The sequence below is a fragment of the Sarcophilus harrisii genome, chromosome 3 (genome assembly GCF_902635505.1).
Source record: "Sarcophilus harrisii chromosome 3, mSarHar1.11, whole genome shotgun sequence".
Classification (NCBI taxonomy): Eukaryota; Metazoa; Chordata; class Mammalia; order Dasyuromorphia; family Dasyuridae; genus Sarcophilus; species Sarcophilus harrisii.
The window spans coordinates 328,661,232-328,681,422 of NC_045428.1; positions in this window are offsets into that span (position 1 = coordinate 328,661,232).

Genomic DNA, 20,191 nt, shown 5'->3' on the forward strand with positions numbered 1-20,191 from the left:
GGATTTTTAAAATCCAGATTGGTAATTTCAACAGAGAAGGTAGTTCTTCTATCTTCTACTTCCTCCTCCTCCTCTTATTCCTCCTCTTTCTCTTCTTCCTTGTTTTCCTCCTCCTCCTCATTCTCTTTTTAAATAGTATTTTATTTTTTCCAATTGCATATAAAAATAGTTTTACAACATCTTTGTAAGATGTTGAGCTCCAAATTTTTCTCCCTTCCTCCTTTCTCTGAGATAGGTCTTTTAAAACATATTTTCACATTAGTCATGTTGTGAAAGAAGACTTAGAACAAAAGGAAAAAAAGCATGAGAAAGAAAAAATGAGAAAATAGTGTCCTTTGATTTGCATTTAGATACCATAATTCTTTCTCTGGATGTAGTCAGCATTTCCACCAAAAGTCTCTTGGAATTGTCTTGGATCATTGAATTGCTGAGAAGAGCTAAATCCATCATAGTCGATCATCACACAGTGTCACTGTTGTATACAATGTTCTGCTTCTGCTCAAGAAGTGCTATTCTTCTTTCATTTCTATTTGTTCCTTGGCAATTTTATATCTTTGTTCCACCAAATAAACTTTAAAAAATAATTTTCCTTTATCCAATAAAATAATTATTTTACAATTTGTTTGGTATAACAATATCTTTAAATTAATTTCAGTAGCATTATCATTTCTATTACATTAGAATAAATCAATCAAGATCAACAAATATTCTGATTACTTAAGATTATCATTATTTGTTTATTATATATTCATTTTCTCTTAATTTTATTTATATAGGTCTTTAACATATTTTTTACATTTTTATTACTTTTCACATTATATTAGCATACACCAATCAAGAGCAACAAATATCATTCTAATTGTTTAAGATTACCTTCATTTATATAAATATTTTCTTCTAATTTTATTTATATAGGTCTTCAATATGGTTTTGTGGAACAACTATTAGGTATATAACAGATTTCGGAAACATTTAAATGGATTTCTTTTTCTATAATTTCTCCTTGACTTTTATTATTGTTATACAGATGTATTGCTTTTTCTGAAAGAACTATTTTAAAATAGTTAAAGAATGGTGTGCTTTAGCACATATAAGACACTCAATCCTATTAAATTAAATCATTCATTAAATTTGGGGAGTTACTAAGGGTTAATTGGGCAGATAGATATAGTAGTAGCAGATGGAGTACTACTACTAGAGTCAGGAAGACTAATCTTCCTGAGTCTAAATCTAATCTCAGAAACTTACCAGCTATGTGGCCCTGGACAAGTCACTTAATCTGTTTGCCTCAGTTTCCTCCCCTGTACAATGAGCTGAAGAAGGAAATCATAATCATCTGGTAGATATTTATTATAAAAATATTTTCTTGTTATTATCCAGTGTATTTGCCAAGAAAAACCCCAAGTGGGACCTTGGGAAGACAGGAAGTAATGACAGGGAGGTCCCACGTTCAAGGTTGGAGAAAGGATTGCCAGATTGGCTTGATGGCAGTATATAGATAGATAGATAAATAGATAGACAGATAGATATAGATAGATAGATATAGATAGATAGATAGATATAGATATAGATAGATATGCTAATATTAACTCTAGAACCTACTTATACTGTTCTGTAATAGGTTAGCCAAGGACAAAAATTATGAGAAACTCTCTTCCAAGCACTGGACACTAACATGAAGGAAACTGCTAGTCCTTAGAAGTTCCATCATATTCACCAGATCTCCAACATCATATCCCAAACTGAACTGAGGTTCTGGGTCCAAACTTTCTGTATCTTCATCTTATGATTAGCCCTGCTAGATTTAAGAGTTAAATATCCTGTGGAAACTATGTCATTTGTATTCTTTAATCTACTCTCAGGAAGTTCAATTATTAGGAAGAAACAAACTCAAACTGTGAATCTCCTAAAATTCCTGAATTTAAATTAGTTGTTTTTTTTTTTCCTGTTTGAGAGACTTCTAGCACCTAGGAGAGAGATAGGTTAGATATTTATTATTTAATATTTTCTTATTCTTATGAACTATTTATTTGTTGGTTGATACCATGATACTAGTGAAAACAAGAATCATTACGCAATATCCAAGCATGTTTGCCTGCTTTTGAGAAGAGCCAATGCTACCAAACCAAAGTCATGTGACAAGGACTTGATAAATATACCAAATTTAGGAAGCAAATGAAGCTTCCCCAGTGCATGTGAGCCCTAAGATTGGTTTCTGATTAAGTAAATCAACAAATCCACATGCCATCTGAAAATGCATCTCTGCTGTGCATCTGGGGGATCAAGAGTCAAAAGGTTGACAACTCTCTGAGAAATAAGGAGAGTAAAACTTTTGCATCTGCACAAACTGTTAGGGTGAAACATGGGATTCCCCAGGGCCGAAATCCAATTTTTTTCTGAAAAAAAAAGTAAGTTTGTGATTATCACCTATACTTGGTGGTTAAATGAACAGTTATATTCTCATTCAAGTTTTCTTTTCTGTCTAAATAGTAACTCATGGAGGGGATCGTTGTATGTGCATGGAGGGTCTTCCAAGGAATCATGATCATTGATATTTTATAAAACATTAAGGCTGAAAGTGACTTTTCAGACATCATCCACTGATACCCTCCCATGAGAATCTTTGACTTGTCCAGAAACACATTGCTAATTACTCACAGGAGCCAGGTACTGCAGTGAATAGAGTGTTTGTACTTGGAGCCAGGAAGATTCATCTTCCTGAGTTCAAAACTGGTCTCATCTACTTACTAGCTGTGTGACCCTGTGCAAGTGAGTCACTTAACCTTCTTTGCCTCAGTATCCCCATCTACAAAATGAGCTTTTTCTTATCTTTCTAGTCCTTTCATACCTTACTCCCCTCCATACCAAGCTCTAACCCTGTATTGCTATTCCTTACACCAGACACTGGATGTCCTGACTTTATGCATTTTGACAGACTATCCCGAGCATGTAATCCTTTCTCTTCCCATCTCCTACTCCTAGTTTTCCTTCAAGTCACTGTCATAATTGCACCTGCTATAAGAACCTTTTCCCAATGTTCCCTATTGATAGTGCCTTTCCTCTGAGATTATCTTCAATTTATCATATGTATATATATATATATATATGTATATATATATGTATTTGTGTGTGTTTTGCACATATTTATTTACTTGTTGAATTTCCCCATTAGATTGAAAACAAGGACTGTCTTTTACCTTTTTTTGTATTCTCAATGCTTGAAACAACACATTGACACATTGTAGGGACTTTAAAAATACTATTTAACTTGACTTGATCCCATGGGATTTCACCAGTGCTAAAGGGAGAACATTAGAAGAAAATTATTTGGTTTATCCATTATTTTCTTGATTATCACCTCTCCCTCTGGTATCATTTTTTGAATTGTAGCTGGTGAATTGTATTTTATTGTACTGAATTGAATTGTAGCTCCCTTACAGTCCCAAGAAGAGGCAGAGGCAGTGATGTACAAGAAAGAATAAAGTAGAAACAGAGCACTTGAAGTCTGGTCTTGTTATCCTAGATGCCCGAGCATACTGTTCACAATAAGTGATAAGTAAGTTCTAGCTACTCCATGGTTTTTAGAGAGTCATCATGCTTTTAACCTTTTTTTCCTAAGCTACATCTTCATTTTGGGAGCAGTATTAATTAGAGCCATAACTAACATGGGCTTTGCCTCAGGAGACCAACATCTGAAAGTGGAAGAAATGTAAAACAGAGCAAACTTCCATCCCAAGATAGCCACTATACCTCATATTTATCTCATGTTGTCCACAGGCTGTTGCCACTGCTTATCACAAGTGTATCTGGAATGGCTTGCCCCAGGATCTTGTCACTTTGATCCCTTCATCAGTGCTACCCAATATTTATAAACAAAAGCAAAATGTTCTGGAAGATGCATCGCCTAGTACTTCATTCAAGGTCAGACTGCCCTTGAGACTACTACTGCTATCTTCCACCTATCTCTACTCAACCCAGATGAATTTGCCCCAGCTGGAGGAATTCCTCTCTACCTGTCTTTGTCCCTAACATGAAGGGTTGTCTTAGTTAAATCATTTCCCACTTCTAACGTCCAATTTTCATGTCTATAAGATGAGTTTATCAAAAAGGGAATAGTTGAACAAATTATTAAATGTTAATGTAATGGAATATTATTGTGTTACAAGAAATAATAAAAGTGAGAATTTCAGAGAAACCTAGAAAGTCTTGTATGAACTAATGCAGAGTTCAGTGAAGAGAACCAGGAGAACAATTTATTATAATAACAATACCTACTACTTTGACAAAGTACTTTGAAGGATTTAATGATCAATGCAAAGAGCAAATCACAGTTTAAGAGGACCAATGAAGCTGACTCCCCACTTCTTGACAGAGGTAATGGACTTTAGACATAAATCAGGTGATGTATAATTTTTAGACATGGCCAATGTGGGAATTTGTTTTTGTTTGACTATGCATATTTTTAATTAAATCTTTTTATTTTCAAAACATATGCGTAATTTTTCAACATTGATACTTGTAAAAATTTGTGTTTCAATTTATCGCCTTCCCTCACCACTTCCCCTAGATGGCAAGTAATCCAATATATGTTAAATATGGTAAAAAATATATGTTAAATCCAATAAATGCATACATATTTATACAATTATCTTGCTTATGCATGTTTGTTATAAGAGTTTTTTTTTCTTTTTTTTTCCAATGGACAAGAAGCAGGAGGGAAAGTTTTTGTTGTTGTTTATTGAAAAATCTATTTTGGAAAAAACAAAATGAATCTGAATAAAATAACTTCTAAGGCCTCTTCAGCAATATTGCAAGTTCCATAAGTACTGAGACAGAACTATGGATACTTTTTATTTCCCATAGCACTTATCACACGGCTTGGCACATAGGAGGTGCTCAATAAATCTTTATTAATGAATTATTAAGAAAAAAATAAACCAGAATTTCCCATTCTTTGCGCCTTCCAGTAAATTGATTAGATATGAGAGATATAGCCTAAGATATGTTTAGATATTATTGCTGGGCTTAAATGACATGAGGGTGTCCTCATAGTATAGAATCATATTTTTGAGTTGTAAGTGACCTTAAAAGCTGCTGAGTTCAACATCCTCTTTCTATAGATAAGGAAATAGGGCACAGACAGTTTAAGTGAGTTGCCTAGGGTCATTTAGCCAATGTGAGTCTGAAGCAGGATTTGAGACGGGCTCTTCCTGACTCCAAGATCAGTGCATGTTCACTCTGTCTCAGTGACATAGATTTCATAGATTGCTTGACTGCCGAAGGACCTACTCTAATCACCTGATTTTATGAATAAGAAAACTGAGTCATAGATTGGTGAAATGATGACTGCTCCCTCTACCCTGCTGTTTCAGCCCTGTTCCCCTTCCCCCTGCCACCTTCCTCTACTCTGATCACTACATAGTTGCTTACTGACAGATTTAGGACTATAACCCTGAATCCTAGACTTCTGATTCAGAGTTCTTAATGTTTTGCATACTATCCTTCATTTTTCTCTGTATAGCTCTGTGCTGTCATCCATGACTAACTTTAGTTCATTTAATTGAGCTTCCAGCTTGCAGGTGGTTGAGTGACAAATGGCTGCAACTCCATTTCATTTCCCAGAAGCACATTTATTTGTGTTGGCGAGATCCCCTTTCCAAACTCCCCTCCCCCCAAACCCCCAGGGGTTCATCCCCAGGTTGGCAAATATTGGCTCCTTCCCAAGAGCTGTCAGTTCGTTTGTTTGAAAAATATCCTTTTTCTTCTTTCTTGTGCCAAACTTTTCTTTTCTGCTCCCTCTTTGGGTTTGCCAGCCCCTTGACACAGAGGTTAAAGTCACTTTGGAAGGACTAGATTTTCTTTTCCAACTCTTCCCTATCCTTTAGGATATTCTCTTTTCTTTGAAGCCTCTAGATCCTCTAGATCACCCAGTTATTTCTCTCCTTTCATCTTCTATGATACTTAATTATTTCTATTACATGCTTAGTCCTTAACACATACTTCCTTGTGTGATTAATTCTACCAACATTTTGTCTGTGTGAGTCTTGTGTGTTCAACTAGATTGTATGATTCCTTGATGGCAGGGACCTCACCTTGCCACTTTTGAATATTTTGAACCATCCTTGTGATTTCATTGGTGTAGGAACTTAGGGAGAAATTGTGACTCTACCAATGAAGTTTGGTACTTTCTCTTCAATTTATATTCTTATAGAATTGTCTGAGGTACTAAGTCAAGTGACTTTGTTAGGGTCACACAGCCAACATGTGGCAGAGACTCTAATCTAGATCTTCCTGGCCATGATCCCAGCTGTTTATCTATTTATTATGCCTTTTACACCATATACAATATAGGTGATCAATCAATTTTTGTTATCCAATCAAGCAATTTTGTCAAGCCAACTACACATAAAATCTTTAGCTAAAGTAGAGAGAATAATCTCAGTATTTACCCTGTGTTTGGGGGAGTTTATTGGGGTATGGTAGTTGTAGATGGAAGACTAGAGAAAGACCTTAGAAAGATGAAAGGTGGAAAATGGATTGGGTGATCTGCAGTTCCAGCACAGGTACAACCTGGCTGTGTGGTCATGAGACAGTGACACAATGTCTTTGTGCCTTATTTTTGTTCTCTGTAATAAATTAAGAACAGTTACATCTCACTGAGACAATTCCTCTTCTGACCCAGAGAGATTGGCCTGACAGAAATGGGACTGGGAATAAGAAAGGAATTTTTATCCAAGTTGGAAACAAAACCAAAGCAACCCTTCGGGCAACAGATGCATTATTACTGGGCCATGGAGATAATTTTCATAGGAAAGAGATTCTTTTAACCTCTGTGAATGTCATCATTAGAGAGGGCATTCCTGCTAATGAAATGGAAAACATTCTCACTTGTCTTTCTGCATTTTCATCTGTCTTCTCTCATGACACATATTTAGAGCTGGAAGGGATTTTAGAGATAAATGGGTCCAACCTCTTGATTTTATGGATGAAGAAACAACTTCAGAGTGATTTTGAGTGAATTTTCTGGTTTCAAATAGATACTAATGTTATAAAGTAGGTTTTGAACCCAAGATTTGATCCCAAGCCTACCTTCCCTTCCTCCTTCTCTCTCTGTCTCTCTGTCTCTCTCTGTCTCTCTCTCTCTCTCTCCCCATCTCTCTGTTCTCTCTTGCTCTCGTGCTCTCTCTCTCTCTCGCTCTCGCTCTCTGTCTCCCTCCCTCCCTCTTCTTCTCTTTCTCCCTGTCTCTGTCTGTCCCTATCTGTCTCTGTCTCTGTCTCAATCCTTCTCTCTCTGTCTCTGTCTCTCTGTTTCTGTACCTCTCCCCCTCTTTCTATGTCTCTCTCCTTTTACCTTTTTCTCTCAATCCTCTTTTCTTTCTCTGTATCTACTTATATTTCTGATTGTGCCTCTTTCTCCTTCTTCCCCTTCTTTTTTTTGGGGGGGGTTTCTCCCCTTCCACATAAATTCCTCAAGAAAAAATGAGCTACAGGGCAGCTAAATAGCTTAGTTGGATAGATCATAGACCCTAGAGTCAGAAAGATCTGAGTTCAAATCCAGCTTCAGACACATACTACCTGTGTGACCCTGGACAAGTCACTTAACCCCAATTTCCTCAATGAAAAAAGAAGAAGGAAAAATGAGTTACTAATTACTTCTCGTTGTAAAAGTTTGTATGTCTTTAAATTATTGAGAAAGAAGTTATGAGTTAAAGACATCAATCGCAGAAGAGAAATAAAAAAGGAAAAGAAATATAGAAATTCAAGGAGAGACAAATACAGAATGTATTGAGAAATAGAAGTATATGCGAGAAATAAAAGACAGAGAGAGGGAAATGTGCCAGAGATAGAAAAATGTCAGGATAGAAGATATTTAAGGAAAGAAATTAATACTAACATACACATAGACTTAGAGAAAGACATAGATATATAGATAAGTACATAGATGAAAGAAATGAAAAGTAATATTTACTCCATGCCATCCAACTGATAGGTCCTAATTCCTTTCTCCAGATCTCTCTCTCTCTCTCTCTCTCTCTCTCTCTCTCTCTCTCTTTCTCTGTCTCTCAGTGATGAGGCACTTGTTCTCTCTTTATTTCCTTGTAAATTATCTAACCTTCATTTATTTATTTTTATGAGGCAATCAGGATTGTGACTTGCTTAGGATTACAAAACTACAGCAAGGTGTCTGAGGCTGGATTTGAACTCAGGTTCTCCTGATTCTAGAGCTAGCACTCTATCTACTGTTTCACCTAGCTTCCCCAAAGTTTACAGTAAGCATTGTCTAACTAGTGAGGGAGCGAATCATCCTTACTGTCAGGAATCTTAATGTGACATCCATACAGTGTAAACATGCCCATTCCTCTTGGCTTGCTCTGTGGGAATTGACCCAACTCAAATCATTTTTGGCTGAAACCATAAGGTCAGAAACCCTGTACTTATAAACATAAAAAAGTTATTGATCAGACCATGCATGGTCTTAGCTGGTTGGTCCAGTGCTCCCAGGTTGCAAAATGAAAATAGCAAAACAGCAATGGGAAGATGGTTGGATCAATGGCACTGACTGAATTGTCAAGCCATTTCATCAGACAGAATCATCAGTGCAGCCCACTACTTTGTCAAATGGCATATTTGACAAAGCTGACCAAATTCATCCTTAACAACAGCAATAATAGCAGCAAACATTTATATAACACTTTTAAGACTTGCAAAGAATTTTGCATGTATGATTTCATCTGATTCTCACAACTATTCAGTGAAGGTTTTATTATTAGCCCCCATTTTACAGATAAGAAAATCTGGGGCTGAGAAGGTTTAATTGACTTGCTCAAGTTACACATCTGGGTAGGTGATTGAAGTGGTATTTAAACTCTGTTCTGTCCTGATGCCAAAACTAATGCTCTTTTGACTATGCCCAGCTAACTGCAAATGATTAGCTATTTGATTTAGAGCGGGTAATTCAGTAGTACTTAAGAAAGGTGGATCAGTCTCAATGCTTGCACATATTTAATTGAAAGAGGCTTTAATGGAAGAAATAGCTCCTGAAATGGACCTTGAAGTTTGGGTAGGATTAGAGGTAGATGGGAAATCCAGATGGATATTGTAAGAAGGCTTGAGTGGGGTGGTCAAAATGCAGAGACAGAAGAATGCAATATATCTGGGGACATTTTTAGGAGCTAATTTGGCTAGTGTCTTCCTGTTCAAAATGTGAGGCTCCTATCTGGTGATCTAGATTACTCCAAGTTCTGTTTCCCAAGGGAACTTTTCTAGCACCTCTCTACATACAGCAATTGTTAACTTCCTTTTCTCTGACTGGGTCCATCCATAGCCAGGTCTCTGGACAAAGCATGAGAATAAAAGGCATTTGGCCCCACTGTTATCCGGAACCAACTCTGCCAAGTAAATGAGCTCATAATGAGGCAATTAAACCTGTAAGAAGCATGTAAACAGAGGGAGAAGTCCAACCTGTTCTTGCGCCACTTCAGGAAAACAAAGATGTCCCCGTAGCTTTCCAGTAAGTCCTAAGAGTTTCTAGACTGGCCAAGGAATATGAACATTGGCAATAAACATTATTAGCAGGTTGCTTAAGTCCTGCCTGGTCTCTCCTACCTCCTTCCCTCAAATAGCTCTGTTGTTCTAAACTTACTATTTACACTTGAAAGAATGTCTTGGCTTAAGCCAAGGGTAGATAAAAAGTACTTGGGGCCAAGATCTTTGAGCTTCCCGTATTTCATAGGTCAAGACTTTAACCTTTGGAAAGAACCGATGTTAAGTGCTTCTTATAGTAGCACAAATGGCCCAAAGTCACAAACAGTCATCAGTAACGATAGGACTCCCTCTGTTTAAGGCCTTACTCACCTGTTTGAGCAATATCTGAATCTCTTTTCTAGGCAGGAAAAAAAAAAAAAAGTTTTTCCTTCTATATCAAGAAACCAGAAGTACCATAGATATGGAGTTGAAGGGGATCTTAGAGATCATCTAGTTTAGTCTCTTTATTTTATAGATGAGAAAAACTGAGGGTTGGAGAGAGCTAAGATTTGAACTGATTTTAAATATGACATTTTTCTATGGTGCCATACTGCTGAGAATTCATCAATCCTAGGATAGTAACTTACATTCACTCTTAGGAGTAGGTGGAGGGTGACAAGATCATTTCTTTCTTTCATAAGGCAATCAGGGTTAAACTACACAAGTAATAAGTGTCAAGTATCTGAAAATCAGGTCCTCCTAACTCCAGGGCTCATGCTCTATCCACTGCACAATTTAGCTGTTCCTGTCAGGGTCATTTCTGAGAGGAGACAGATTAGAGAATGAGGAAACTGATAATATGAAGGTAGGGAGAGAAAGTATCATGGAAAGAAGGAAAGGACATAGAAATAGGGAGACTAGGAGTGATGCTGACACACTTGGTAGACTTCAGAATTTTGCCAAGAGTTGATCTTGCACATAAAAGAGCAGCAATAAATACTTGTTGAAAGGATTAATAAAAAAGATATTAAAAGAGTACTTAATTTTTTTTTTACTCATAATATCTTAGTTTAGGGAATTTGGATGGATATAAAGTAACATCTTTTCATTCAGACTATGATTTTATCAGTATGATGTCAATCAGCAACTATTTACAAACTATCTTCTTAAGAAATTTGCCCTAGGGAACTGAGCAACTAAATAACTTGTTCACGGTCACATAACCAATACACATTAAAGGAATGTTGTTCCTACTCCAAAGTTATCCTTCATCCACTAAGACACTTTGCCACTTTTAAAAAATAAGCTTAATTTTAAATTGACATATATGTATATGTGTATAATTTTCCTTTTCTCTCTCACCCTACATAGAAAAAGAATTCTTTTTCTATGTAGGGTGAGAGAGAAAAGGAAAATTATGAATTCAGTCAGAAAAAACAAATTCCCACATTGTTCATGTCCAAAAATAAATGACTGTCTTTGAGTTCAGAGTCTATCAACTCTCTCTTAGGAGGTAGGTGGTAGAATTGTGATTGGTCATCAGTTTTCTTAAGTCTTTCCATATTGTTTCTGTTACAATGTTTTATAAATTTTTCATTTTATCCTGCATCGGTTCATTCAAATTTCCATGGATCTGCCAAAGTGATTTTTCTAAAAGCTAGATCTGATTATGTCAAATCCTTATTCAATCTACTCTCTCTACATTTTTTCCCTTTGAAAAAATTTTATTTTGTATCATGAACTTAGCAAACATGAATATTTTAATTTACAAATAAGAAAGAAAATAGGATTGTGTATGACACTTTAACAAACTGCCTTTCATATTTGTGTTCTAGTCTGAACTATTTTCTTTTGTGTATTTTTCTGTGATGCTTTTTTCATTTTTTCTTTTTTTGGCATCAATACCAATCATTCTCTTCCACCTGTAGAAGCCCTCCCTTTCCTTTTTTCCTATTTTGTTAATCTGTCCCTCCCACTGCTTTACCACTGAACATATTTTTAAAAATAAAAATCTTCTTATAAAATTATCTTTGGTCCAGTAAAGCAAATTCCAACATTAGCCATTTCTGTCAATGGATGGCCCTTTTTTCTTTTAAGCTCATCACCTGTCTTTTAAGAGATAAGTGATAAACCATTCATGGTTTATCATTTTGCTGATCAGAATTCTTGTCTTTCAAAACTATTTTTTTTCTCAATTATGTTGTTATTAGATATACTGGTCTCTCAGTTCTGCTCAGTTTGCTCTGTGTCAGTTCATGGAGATCTTCCCAGTTTATGTTGAAAGTGTCCATTTCACAATTTCTCAACAGTATAATAATGCACCATTATATTCATATGCCATATTTCCATTTGATGGCTATTTCTCAAATAATGGGAAATTCTTTGTCATTAAAAAAACTGTGATAATATTTGTGTACATTTGGGTCCTTTTTAAAAAGAAATTTAAGCCACTTTACTTATTGCTTTTTTGTGAAGCATAGCAGAAAAAGCACTGGCCTATGTGTTGGAAGATCTGAATTCCAGTCCTGGTTGTATATTCCTAAATAAGTTACATGTATTTTTCTGAGGATCAGTTTCCTTATCTGCAAAATGGGTGAGCTAGATTAGCTGATTACAGTTTTGACTTTCTATGATGGAGATTTCTATCTTCTAACCTAAAAGGAGCACTACAATAACTTATAAAAATAAAACTTTAGATTCCTTTCAGGGAGCTGAATACCCCCCCATATATACACATATATGTGTATAACATATACACATACATACATGTGTGTTTGTATGTGTTTGTGTTTGTTACCAAATGTGCTTGGAGTCTGGCTTCTTAAATGGGTATTCCCAAATTTATAAACTCCAGTTAACTTGTATTGGTTCCCTTGTATAGATTCCTTTCATCTGCACTATTGCAATGGATTCCTAATTGGTCTTACTCAATTTTCAATCCATCTTTCACATGTCTGCCAAAATGATTTTTCTAAAGGCTAGGTCTGATTATGTCAAGTCCTTACTCAAAAAATTTCAGTGGCTTTCTATTACCCTCAGTAGCTAATACATATATATACCTCTGTTCATGATTTAAAATTCTTTCTAACCTGGCACTTTTTTGTTCTAGTCAGCTTACACTTTACTTCCCTCAGTCATCCTGGATTGTTTGTCAGTGCTCACAGTAGATACTATTTTTCTCACCTTCATGCTTTTTCCTGACTATTTTCTGAGCCAATTGCTCTCCCTCTTTATCTCTGGCCCTTAGAATTCCTAGCATGCTTCAAAACTCACCTCAAAACCAACTTCTTCAAGAGCCCTGTTCTGATCCTCAGCTTTCCCAGCTGCTAGGACTTTCCCTCCTGAGGTGACCTTGTATATATTCCATATGTATGCTGTATGCACCTGTTTGTGTACATGTGGTCCTTTCCTTTTGCTTTTCTGTTTGTATTCCTAGTGCTTAGCACAGTTCCAGGCACATAATAAGCCTTTAAAAATGCTTATTGATTGATTAATTAGGGCAGAGATCATGCTTTTTCCTCTTGGATCCCCCAGAGGGCATTGAAAAGGCAGGAGGTTGATTGTTATACATTCTTGTGAACTGATTGATTGATAGGCTGGTATTTCTGAAGTGTTTGTTTTCCAAAGGTATTATTTGTCATGCTAATGAAATCCATTAGAACAAGTTGATTCAGATGAAATGTGTATTTTTGCAGAGGATCTGCTTTTCCTGGAGAAACCTGACTCAGCCTACAGGGGAATTGGCTATTTCCATTTTCTTTTCTGAGTTTAGCTACCATCTGGGATTATATTTTTTGTCTCCACTGGCAAGCTGTTTAACTTCTTCAGGCCTCAGTGGACCGACCCATCTGGAGAAAAGGCCTGAGTTTTAGCCAGGTGTTACAAAGGACAAATGTGAAGCTGTTGATACTTATGCAATATGAGAACAAGGAAAGCAAAGAGGTAAGACTGGTCTCTTCAGTATTGCTGTGATTGTATCCACATGACCAGTTCCTCCATCCTACTTCTCCTTTCCCCTTTCCTTTTCTTGCCTCTCTGTTTTTCTCCCCACTCCCCTCTCCTTTCCCTCTCTCTTTCTCGTCTCTCCTCTCTGATGGGGTACAGTGGTGCCTCTCCTTGTATCAGTGTACTAAATATTGGAGGATAAGGAGTTGAACCCCAAAAGAATATTGGTGTTTCAATCTGGTGTTGTGAAATGTCTTGAAAGAATTTCTACACTTAAACCATCTCCAAATCAAGAGGCAATGATTTTATTACACTGCTGACAGTGGGCTAATTTCCATGTGGGTTTTTTAGCAACTAACAAGGGGAAAGAAGAGGGCTAAATTCCCTGATGGAACTAGCCATGACAAGAGGAAATATGACAAAGAAAGTGGAAAGTTCTTAATGAACTAGCTTTAACAAAGGAAAAGACAATATAAGGCCAGCAAAATCCTAGAGAACTTGCTGCCATAAAGTGGGCAGTTCCTAACTAATTCACAAAGAAGTGAGGTAGAAGTAGGTTCTTTTATAAGTGAAAAATAATTGACATTATAATTTGGCCTTCTGATTGGACACATTAACTGTGAGATCAAGATAATTTTGTTGATTTGAGGAATTCTGCTAAGAATTCAATCATGGCTAACCATAACAAAAGTCCACTTAAAACAACAAAAGATCTACTTAAAACAAAAGGCCTACTTAAATACTAATATAATACTGTCTGTTCTCTACCCTAGTTGCCTCAGGGAGTAGCTTGGATAGTAAAATCCAGGCCCTCTCCAGTCAATTGCTCCTTCCTAGGTCCTATCTGGCTCTGGGGTCTTTTTGTTGGGGTCATATTCATCTTTTTATCTCTTCTCTTCTTTTCACCTCTCTTCTCCTCCCTTTGTCATTCTTTCTTCTTATGATTCTTGTTAAAACTTTGGTCTAATACAACCCATATCTGAACAAGAATATCCTCTAAAACTCTCTGGCAAGTCTTCATTCAAGATCTTTGCTGCAAGATCTCCAGTGAGCTGCATCCTACAGTGCTCTGTAAGCGTTAAAGTACTATGTAAATGCAAGCTATTATTTTTTGTTGGGAAAAATCAGGTCCAGATTATTAATTGCTTTTACCCCTACCATCACATTTTTAATATGTTTTACTTTTTGAAATAAGCTAACTTCAATCAGCAGCAGTAGTGAAAACACTATCTCTGACTCCAAGTTCTACAATATTTTGCTCAGGACATCATAATCCTTAGCAAGATTTCTAGGTTCCTTCTAGTGGTATTACAAGTTCCCTCATATATCACTAGAAATAGGGACTAGTTCTTAAGTCTTTCCATTTCTTGGGAAACTCTCTGACACATACAAGTTATTATGTCTTAAGAATATAGCGTAGCTTTCTTTTGTTTTTATCAGGCTGAGAAGTAGCTGCCTCGGTATTCAGCCGAGCCATCACCATGTTCTTTCCTATCATTGGATAAGTTCTCACCTTCATCTCCTTTATAATTATTACCATTTTTTCCCATGGCATTCTAAGTTTCATAGCCATTACCATAATTATCTTATGTCATTATTATCATCTTAAACATTTATCTGGAAGGAACTTTAGTGATCATTTTGTCTAACTCTCATGTTTTACTGTTTGAAGAAATAAGTGAATTTCAGAGAAATGAAGTATTTGTGAGAGAATTGCAATATCTTTTGGTTTTTAGCCCATTGCATATAAATATAGATATCTTGTAATGCCAGAGAAACTGAGGCAAGATAGAGATTAGAGAGTTTTTAATATTTTATTTGAATTTCTGAGAGGAAGAGATTGTCTGGGGGCAGAGTTTTTCCCCAGGGCTGAATTGTACTTTCATCTCAAAGAATTCAGCATCAAATGTGAGATTCCAATGATTTTTTATAGGACTCTAGTGATCTGAGGAGACAAAAGGCAATGGATAAAGTCCAAACACTGGTGAGCAGGAATTTCTATGGAGGGACCATAAATTCAGTTCTGACGGGTTGGAGGAGGGGGGGGTGAGGACCATAAATTCTTGATAACTTAGGAGAACTTAGGAGCCAGGACTTTCTGTATCTTGTATACATACTAATAATCCTTCAAGGCTAAGTTTAAGGACTACCTTCTATAGGAAGGCTTTCTTGATCTTCTCCTGATGCTAGTAACTTTCCAAAAGTTTCTTGAAACTATTTTGTATATATCTACAAATATATGTTCTCTTCCCTGGATAAATTATAAACTCGTTGAGGGTAGAAGCTGTTTCACTTTTATTTCTCTATCCCCAGGTATATACAGGTATATATATTAACAAATGGTATGGTCCCAAAATTTCCAAAGATCTCTTATACTAAGGTAAAGCAAGGAATATCTGCACGTATTTCAAGCACTGGTTATTATTGGCTAATCCTCCATCTTCTCTGAGATGACAATTATTGGTTTAAAGGTGGATTGCACAAAAACTAATTAAGATTGTCTGAAGTAGTGGAAAACCAAATATTATGGGGTCAGGATTACGATTATGAAATGGGGTAAAGCAAATTGCCCAGGCTGGTTGCTTTAGGAAGAGCAAAGAAAAAAAAAACAGAGTGGACACCAAGATGATGCTTAGATTTTTAAACTGAGAATCATTAACAAACTAAAGGGATCAGAGACTTACAAACAGCATAAGCTGCCTCCACGTCCACCCAGAAAATTATCCTTCTTTACCTTACTGAGATCCTCCCTCAGTGTGTTAGATGACATGAATATTCTGACAGTAGTAATCCTTCTTTTTAATTTAGGGTTCTGACCTGTATCAAAATTCAAATCGCTTGAACATGCTTAATATTTGTTTAATCAAATTATTTAACCTGCTTGTGAGAATGTTTGTATGAATGAAGTATCTGATAGCAGATTTTGAGGAGGAGTGGGAAAACGAGTAAGGGAAGGAGAAAAGGAAGCCTTGGGCTCTAGTGAGGGAAGAAAGGGGACAAATGGGAGGTCACCAGTTTGACAGTTTTTCAAAAGGTTGGCTGACCATAGACATTCACTTAGATTTCCCTCTTTTTCATTCTCCTTCTTGATTCTCTGAATTCTTTTCTTTTCTTTCTTTTTTTTTTGAAATCTGTTTTCATACATTAGTTTTCAACATAGTTTTCAACATTCATCCTTGTAAAACTTGTGTGCCAAATTTTTTTCTCCCTCCTTTCCTCCCAACCCCCTCCCTTGGGAAGTAATATAATATATGTCAAATATGTGCAATTCTTCTATACACATTTTCATGATTATCATGCTGCAGAAGAAAAATCAGATCAAAAAGGAAAACAATGAGAAAGAAAACAAAATTCAAGGAAACAACAAAAAAGTGAAAATACTATGTTGTGATCCACACTCGGTACCCACCAATATAAATGGCTTCAATTCTTTTCTTAAAACCAAATTGTATCCACACACATTTTGTGGAACTGAGGAAGAGAACACAGGATTAAGAGTCTGGGATCCTAGATTCCAGTTGCAACTATGTTGTTCTCTGACTTTAAGTCTCTGGTTTTAAGTGACTTTAAGCAAGGCACTTTCCTTTGCCTTTATTCACTTTCCTACATCTGTAAAATGAGCAGGTTGGGTTAAATAATCTCTAAGACCCTACCTCAGTACCAGAAACATTTCCTGTTTCTATAAATCTGTGTTTGGATACTAACCCCAGGCACACAGTAATACAGACAGACTCCCTCACACAGATATTGTAGATATACACCCACATAGACACAACACTCCACCCCACTCCACCCAAGGTATATCCATACTCCAGTATGCATCCACATATATTTTCATAGATGACATATTCCACATGTGAAGGTCTATTTTGTGTATATGTAGTTCAGCTAATATTTAATTTATTATTGTGTGACACAGGAAGTTAATACTGTTGATTCTATTCTCCACAGAGCATATTCTGTTGGTTTGTATCTTTAATAATGGGAATGAGATCTCTTAAGTTATCTATAGGAGGCCAGCATAGAATCACAAAATAAAGATCCAAGATCATAGGATCATGTAATTGCTTCAGACCTTAGTGGTCATGTAATCAAGTTCTTTCATTTATAAATCAGGGAACTGAAGCCAGAAAAATCACTTGACATAATGCCACACAAATATTAAGTGGCAAGACAACTTTCAAAGCTAGAATGTGGAAATTGGTCTGTGATCAACAGAGTAAAGGAAAATGATATGATACATATGGAAATGAAATGCATGCCCTTGGCTTCGTTAATTTTTAGACTTCAACCTCTGAGCTAGATGACCCCAAATATAATCAATGAGAAATCTTTAAATTGAAGATTTATGATAATTTATGATTATCAATTAAAGTATTGGGGAGATCTTTGACCTTACCCCAAACTTACCCTACTTAGAATATCTTATAATAGAGTTGTTGCCCCAGCCAACTAGAAAAATATTACATTCTAGTCTATGAAGTCTAGCACATTGTATTTTAGTCAGTCAAATTTGAGTAGAGGTAGACCCCCTTTTGTCTAGATTGCCTTAGGTGAGCTAGTCTGGATAAGAGATAAGTCTCTTTGTCTAAGACTGAATGATCAGCCATAGTCTCCTAGCCCCTTATTAGAATAAACCAACTTCTCATTGTAATATTCATTCTTCTCATTAATTGTTATACAATAAGAGTTGATTGCCATCTTCAGTAACACCCATTTTTCTAAGGGCACATAATATTGAATGGGTTCCATGAGGAGTCTTTGGCATTCAAGAGTGCCATTGACCCCTTTTACAATATTTATAACATTATATATTTTACAATATTTATACATTAAATATTTTATATACATACTTTATAATACATACATATTTATAATTTAATTATATATAATATTAAACATTATTAATTACCCATAAATTATGGCTGTCAAACTTCTTATACACCAGACCCAGTACCATCATATTCAATTTGATTCAGAAACAAATTTTTGATCACCTGCCATGGGCAAAATCTATCACTTTGTCTCCCTGCCTCATTTACCCCATCTGCAAAATGAAAGTGTTGGAGTTGGTGACCACTTAAGTTACTTTTAACTCTAAATTCAATGATTTTATGATCCATGGATGACATAGTCTTTGTTTCTAGGGAATTTATTGTCTAGTAAGGGAGATAAAGCACATATATACCTTAACTCGGGAAACCAGGAAAAAAAGTGATAAGTATTATACAAATTGTTGGGCACCTTCTATGATGTGATGCAAATGTCCATCTGGTCATTAAGAAGCAGAGTGGAATAACTGAAAAGAGGTTTAAAAGTGGAGTTTCAAACACCTTTTGAAACTATTTCAGTTCCCTTACTTAAGTCATTTTAATGCATACATCTCATCATATTATTCTCCTTCTCAATAAACTCCCCATTACTTCTGGGATCAAATACAAACTTCTTTGGTAGTCTTTAACATTCTCAATCTACCACTCTAGTCTTATTACACATTACTTCTCTTCATGCTCTCTACACTAGCTTACCACCATGCTTGGAATATATACTTCTTTCTCACTTCTAATTCTTAGAATCCCTATTTTCCTTCAAGGCTAGGTTTAAGGGCTATCTTCTATAGGAAGGCTTTCTCGATCTTTCTCCTGATGCTAGTAACTTCTTTCCAAAAGTGTCTTGAAACTATTTTGTATATGTCTACAAATATATGCTCTCTTCCCTGGATAAATTATAAACTCGTTGAGGGTAGAAGCTGTTTCACTTTTGTTTCTCTATCCCCAGGTATATACAGAAAAGATTCAATAAACTCTCATAGATTGATTGATTTTTCAATCATCATCTTCTGCATAAAGTCTTTCCTGATTTCTCCAGTGGCCTCCCAAACTACCTAGGTGATCCTGTATCATTGTCTTCTATGTCTCACAATTGATTCTAAAGTTCTTCAGAGAGACCTTGAGAGTGTCCTTACATTGCTGCTTCTAATTTGTGTGGGAACATTTGCCTTGTGTGAGTTCTTTGTAAAAGTCTTTTAGAAAAACATACATTTGACATTTGAACAACATGACCAACCCCATCAGAGTTGCATACTCTGCAGTAAAGTTTAAATGCTTGGCTTGAGAAAGAATCTCAGCATCTGTATCCTACTTGCCAACTAATTTGCAGAATCTTCCTACAACAATTCAAATAAAAGTGATTCTGTTTCCTGGCATGATTCTGGTATATTGTCCAGGTTTTACAGACTTACAATAATGAGGTCAGCAAATTGCTCTCTAGACCTTCAATTTGGTAGGCAGTTAATAAGTCTTGTATTTCACATTTTCCTTCAGAGCCTCCCAAACACTGAGCTAACTCTGACATTGCATGTATTGATTTCATCATCTATGTATATATCCCTGGAAAGTACATTAACTTATCCACGACATTGAAAATCTCTCCATTTGCTGTAACTGATGGTTCTGTGTATGGATGTTGTGGTACTAGCTGGTGGAGAATATCTGTTTTCTTGGTGTTAATTGTCAGGCCAAAATTAGCTCAAGTGGCAGAAAATCGATCTATACTCTGTTGCACCTCAGCCTCGGAAGCTGCACTGAGTGCACAATTATCTGTGAACAAAAAGTCATGCACAAACTTTCTCTCCATTTTGGCCTTGACTTGTGGCCTTTTCAAGTTAAATAATTTACTATCAGTGCTATAGCTGATGTCATTTTCATCCTTGGTGAAGGTGTTTGACAACACTATTGAAAATGTCATGCTGAAAAAAGCATGGGAGCAAGCACACTGCCCT